Source organism: Miscanthus floridulus, chromosome 14, assembly GCF_019320115.1.
Source record: "Miscanthus floridulus cultivar M001 chromosome 14, ASM1932011v1, whole genome shotgun sequence".
Taxonomy (NCBI): domain Eukaryota; kingdom Viridiplantae; phylum Streptophyta; class Magnoliopsida; order Poales; family Poaceae; genus Miscanthus; species Miscanthus floridulus.
This window is the reverse complement of record NC_089593.1, coordinates 88356345-88363044: the sequence shown is the minus strand read 5'-3', so window position 1 is coordinate 88363044 and position 6700 is coordinate 88356345. Positions and strand designations below refer to the sequence as shown.

The window sequence follows — 6700 nt, the reverse complement described above, 5'->3', positions numbered from 1 at the left end:
AGAGCATGACAAACCTCTCATAAGGGTCAACAAATCTTGACTCAACTCAGTGCAAAACAAGCAGCATATATGTGGAAGTTTTCCTAATCTAAATATCATGTATGGCTTTGGTTGAAATTCAAGTTTTGTCATATAGGAGCTCATCATGTAAGGTTTTCATATTTTTCAAAAGATAAATCTTCAGAACTTTAGTATCACTTGGAACAAGATAAATAGTAGCTCAAACCTTCTCATATCATATCCGTCTATTACCTAGACTTAGATCAAGCATACGCTAACCACGAGTTTCAAGCTCAGGTTAAATTCTTATATCAAAGTAGTCTTATCCAAAACTCAGGAGAATTCTATGATCAAAACTAGGTACTTGAAAGGAATTACGACAGAGCAATTATTCATCATTTCCATTGCAAGAGATTATCTCCAGAGTCCATTTATTTAGCTCTTAAAAAATAGAATACTAAACACATTTTTATTTTATTTTCTCATCATTTTTAGATCACACCTTACTAAAATATATATAAGACAAAGATAAATTTTTATTTTTCCTTTGTTATGCATCTTTTTTTAACTAGTATATAGTATGAAGCAAACTCACTTAGTAGTGAAACCAAAGGAAAAAGAAATACTTAGCTAGATACATGGGGGATGCTTTTCCCCAAGCTAGATGTCGTGGTCGAATGTTGAAGTTGAGTTATCCTTCTCAGAGCAGATTTGCCAACGGATGCCCTTCTCGTCCATGATTGGAGAGAGATGAAGACGACTGGGTGAACTTGCTCTTGATCATATCATCCTGCAAAATACCATCAAGAATACAAAAACTCGTGGAATGGATTAGGATAGAAGGGTTAGCGGTCAGCCGTTCGCAGATTAGTCATTCTCGTGTTTTAGAAATATTTTCTTATTGGCAGAATTTTTGCAGGATGTCTATCTAATAATTTTGGATTTTCTAATTTTTGATATGCAGAAACAAAAATATGTATGCATGGTATTTACACCATAGATCTATCCACCTAGGGCTTAAGATTTATAATGCAATGATAAAACTTTTTACTTTCTTTTCTTAAATATAATGCTAATGCAGAAAAGTAAATATGCTAAAGTGATAAGAATTCATGCAATGCTAGAAAGTAAATATGGATAACTACTGATGTTACCTCCTAGCGAGGGTTTGGATTTTAAGTCCTCCGAGCAGGACTTGACTAGAGAAAGTCCTTTATTCTCTAGGTGCATCTATCAGTCCTAAAGATGGAGACCTTGATGGTTGCACCTCTTGTGATGGTGTCTCTAATGATGTCGCCTTTTCCTTCCACACCTGCTTGGTCTATGGATTCATCTTTGGCGGAGTAGGTTCATTGTTCATAGGTTCTTCAAGTTCTTTATCTTCCTCCCATTCATCCTTGGGGGATTGATTCTTTCAGTGTTGGGACAATTGATGTCTCCTCCTAGAGCGAGACTTCTTGGGCTGCTCATAAGTGGTGTAACTATTGAAATAACAGCGTACCTTTTCTCTAGGGAATTGGAAGTGGACTTGTCTAGATCCGACGTAGATGATCGCATTGGTGGTGTTAAGGAATGGTCTTCCAAGGATGATGGGTGTATCATCTTCTTCTTCACCATGTCTAGAACCATGAAGTCGGTAGGGGCATAGTGATCATGTATTCTTAGCTTGACATCTTTCGCTATTCCCTCCAAAAATTAGATTGATTGGTTCGCCATCTGTAATTGCATATATGTAGGGAACAAAGGTTCATCACCAAATAAGTATTCATACATTACATTGGAGATTATGTTTACACCTAATCCAATGTTGCAGAAGGTCTTATGGAAAATTCTTTGTCCAATGGTACACTCGATCGTTGGTATGCCTGGATCATCCTTCTTAGCAAGGAATGGTGAAGCAAGGAGGTGGTCGTACTCTGATCGGAGTGTGTTGATCATGTTAACTGATTCTTCTTGTGGCTGCCTGACCTTGTTCTTCCTCCTTCTCCAGTTGTTCTTCTTCTTGGTCACTATTGTCTCTTTGGGCAGGTATGGCATCTGCAGATGTCTAGGAGATTGCAAGATGCGGTTCTTGAAAGAAAACTTCTCCTTTCTATCCTTGTTTGTGAAGCAGATCTTAGCACTATCTACGTAGATGATGGCTTTTGCGGTGCTTAGGAAAGGTCAGCCCAAAATAATGGGTGCCCCTACATCTCCACCTATTTCCAAAACCACAAATTCTATAGGAACATATGATTGTCCCACTCGAACAATGGCGTCTTCAAGAACTCCCTTAGGGTAGCAGAGTGGCTGATCTGCATGTTACAAACGCATATTTGTGTGCAACAAAGTATCTCCATTAATTTTATCATAGATTACCTTAGGCATGATGTGGACACTTGCTCCGAAGCCATAGATAGCTTCTTGGAAAATGTGTGGTCCAATGGCGATGGGGATGATAGGTCTCCCTGGATTGCTCTTCTTTTCTGGCAAGGTATAATCTATCCACCTTCCCATCAATGGTTGTATCTAGTAGTATGTTGCATTATGAATATTGACAAGTTTTGTAGTTTCTAAATCTTATGGTTGCCCTAGAATCTTACCTTTGTCGGATGGAGGAATAGCAGTTGTCAGCTGAGCTATTTGTGATTCTACCATTTTCTTAAAGCTATGTTGGTTCTTAATGGCAGAAGCAAAGCTATCCATTCTATTATTTATGTTCTCTAGAATTTTATCATTGGTAGCTACCCTTTTAGATAATCCCTCCATAAGTTTGGATTGGCTAGAAATCAATTCTCTTAAGGGTGGTTGATTGAAATTATTGAAATTATTACCTTGAGGGTTACCTTGGTAGTTCGGCCTTTGTTGTTGATTCCATTCTTGATTCTATTAAGGACAAGAGTAGTTGTTGTTGACAAAGTTCACATCCTCATGGGTCTTAGGGCAGTTGCTTCCTAAATGCCTAGTGTTTCCACACTCTTCACACATCATGCGGGAATCATGAATGTGCATGACTTCTTGTTGCTCAATGGCTCGATCCTCGAGCTTCTTCATTAGCAGATCCATCTTGATAGACAACATGTCTACCTCCTTGAGTTGATGCATACCTCCACCTCTCTTGTGGGTCTGAACACATTCTTCATTCCAACATTGGTTGGAGGACATCTTTTCCACAAGAGCTATTGCAGCTAGTATGGTGAGTGATAGGAATGCACCTCAAGTAGCAACATTCATAGTCTCACGGGTACTGTTGGTCAACCCAAGGTAGAAAGTTTGTATGAGTAGCCAATTCTCCATCCCATGATGAGGGCATTCTACTATGTAATCTTGGAAGCGTTCTCATGCCTCAAAGACAGATTCATCATGTTGCTGCTAAAAACCTAAAATTCTCCCACGCTAAGCAATGGTCTTGCCTATGGGAAAGAACATGGCTAGAAAGGCAGTGGAGCAGTTATCCCATATAGTATTTCTATTTTTCTTGGCATAGAACCATTGTTTTGCCTTCCCAAGTGTGAAAATGGAAAGAGGCGAGTAGTATGGCATCTCTGGTCACTCCCTTGATGGTGAAAGTGCTATAGATCTCTAGGAAGTGTTGGAGATGTGCACTTGCATCCTCATGTGCCTTTCCACAAAACTAGCTTGCTTGCACCATGTTGATGAGAGCTGGCTTGAGCTCAAATCCATTGCCTCCAATGTTGATTGTTGGTCCACTATGGATGTTGGCTATAGTTGAAGTAGAGAATTCATAGAGAGTCTTGTTTGCCATGGCTTTGAATTTTGGTGTTAAGGTTGCCTTATTTGGTTGTCTTCTGACTCTAAAGCTAAAACTTTTTTGAGTTTAGCCTTAGTTTTCCTAAGTAATGCTTCTGGATCATCAACGTAGTTTGTCGGAAGGTCAAAACCGATCATACATTACCCTGCATAAAGATACACAAGTAGACAAATCAAGGGTAAGCTTGTTTGAGCAGAGGTCAATGGTTATTTCGATCACATCAATAAGTATAAGTGTATCAATACTTCCTTTGCCTAGCTATGTTCCCCAGCAACGGCGCCAAAAATACTTGTTTGTATTTATTAACATGCCATTTGTTTTAAGTAGTCACCCTATGTTGTTTACATTCCTTAGCATCTTTTACTAGGTTGTCATCCCTAGCGTTGGTGCCAGAAATGCTTATTGGTACTACCTAGTGCCACTTCTAGAATGACACTAAGAAGTACTTTAATTTTCATGTGGCTAGAAAGAATATATATAAATGAAAGGAATCTACAAGCACATAGATTACCATTGTAGCACTTTACCCGTGAGTATTTCAGGTATCGTTATTTATATTTTTACCACAGGGAAGGTCTAGCACGGACATGTATTGATAACTTATGCTATTGATGGAGAAGTAAACCATAACTAATATTCTACTCATGACAGGGGTAAGTCATAGTATAAATTATGTATATGATAAGTATGGATTAATGATAAATCCCTCAGAGTACTCCTTTCTATAGCATTAGCATGGTTAAGTAGAATATTAGAGGAATAATTCCTAAGTCATTCTTAATTACAAGTCAAAGCATACGTTTATTAGTGCAATTACACCTAGTAGTCATGTCTAAGGTCATCTTTATATCTACACATAAGGGATATTACTAAGGAAGATTAAGAACATAGCTTGTTCTTCCTTCGTATCCAGACCCTACTTGCACCTATATTCGAGGAGTGGACTACAAAGGACTCAATGAGAGTGTCACATCCACGATCTACCACGGGACATGGAATATAGGGTGTATCCATAGGTAAACAACATATAAGCGCCACGCTTACAATGTCGACCACTCACCCCGTGTACACCAGAGCGAGCGCCATACGAACTTATGCATAAACATAATGATAAACTACCTATACTAAGTATATATATATAATCTAAGTACATGATGAACATTATAACTAAGAATATGAATATTGTGAATACCAATTTGTCATAAATATTGTAGCAAACATATAAAAGTAATGAGAGATACAAAAGAGAGGGGGTACAAGATTATACCAAACCACGCTCTTGACAAGATCAGGAATCCAAGCGAGGCCTACTTGCCTCCCTCTAGACCTAGCCTAACTAGCTATGCCCTAGAATATTGTGGAGCTCTAAGGATGATTAGGGTTTCTATCTTCTCAAATGACTTATCCAATGCCTAAAGGTGGGGGGTAGAGACTGGTATATATAGTCTGGAGCATCAATCCTGAGCCCTCGGATTAAACCAACTTAAAGGATGGCATAGATGCAACCTAGGAGACGGTGGAGAACCGACATAACAACAAGGGCTGACATGTGGGCCCCAAGGGGCTGAGCAGCCTATGGGTGGGGCCGGCCAGCCCCACATGGTAGACACTTGAGCTCTGCCTCAGTGTGGAGTCCTCTTGAGTCTTCTAGAGTCTTCTGGTGTCCATTTCACTTTGGATAAGCGCGATTAATTCTGACATGTAGGTCCATCTTGACAGTTTTCTAGATAAACCTTGCAGAAAATATAAATTCCCCAAAACTCATGGAATTTGTTAGCTTAAACCCATAGACCCTTGTTGGTGATCATATTTATGCCCTTGTACATGTTATATTGATGATTTATAATAGTTGTTAACTTCCCTCAATAGGCGCCACTACATGAATGACTATGACTGCTGCCTGGTTGAGGGCGTCAAAATGGTGGTGAGCGGGCGTTGTTGTTAGCATCCCGGTGAAGGAGAATCACCTCCACCAGCTTGTGAGCCAGGTCATCATTGGCCCGATGCAACTCTACCATCTTGGCCTGCGCGGTGTGGAGCTGCTCCTCAATGGCTGAAAAAGGTGACAAGAAAACCCTACAACTAAACACACGACGTCGCATTGCACGAAGTGAAAGACCAAGATCATGCCCAATATGACTTACTAGCAAGCCGTGCCTAGGCCTCGATGGCCATAGCCTCTGCCATGGCCATTTCACGCTTCGACATGACAAGCGCCGTCTACACGGCGTCAAGGCAAAGCTGCAGCCGATGCACCTCCTGGCTCTCCTCCCCAAGGGTGGATCGGGGTGATAGCTACGGTGATGCCGAGGTGCCTCCCGCATTAGTGGTAAGCACGACGCCAGATGCGCCATGGAGATAGCACTGTACACAGCATAAGATAAAGTGCAAGAGCCATACTTAATTACTCGTATTCCCATCGCAAACTATCACAAAGGAGGGGAGGACCTTCGAACACCCTCTCCTCCGATGAGTCTTCCCTTGGGCACTTCTGCGGCTCCACCATTGGATGAGATTTAGAAGATGGGGTGTGTGGGTGGTAAGTGTAATGAGTTTAGAAAGGAATCATACTTGCTACCCTGCTTTTATCGAAGGATATATGGGTGAGCTAGGCATCCATTGGATTTCCTATGAATGCACCGAGAGAGAGCAGGAGTTAAGGTGAGCCACATCTCCCACGATCTTAGCGGAGCATGCTTCTCCCGGAACAACGTTGGAAGTTGGATAGAGAAAATTGCAAAGAAATAATATGTCTAAAAATGCAAATGTTAAAAAATGAAACGATATATAGTTAAAAGTACGACACCCTCATGAGGCAACATTTTATTAAAAAAGTAAATCTTTATTCATAAGTCCAGTAGGTTACAATCGAAAGGTGTACAATAACACAAATGTATCCAAGACTACTGGGTGTATAATAACAAAGACCTATCGAGTATAGAAAACAAC

General features: G+C 40.3%; 1 non-coding gene across 1 annotated transcript; it reads left to right on the top strand.

Moving 5' to 3' along the window:
* The first annotated feature begins 3274 nt into the window (after nucleotides 1-3274).
* On the top strand, nucleotides 3275-3377 carry LOC136506354 (small nucleolar RNA R71). Its single transcript, XR_010771563.1, has one exon. It is a non-coding gene; the product is annotated as a small nucleolar RNA R71 (small nucleolar RNA).
* The last annotated feature ends 3323 nt before the right edge of the window (nucleotides 3378-6700 follow it).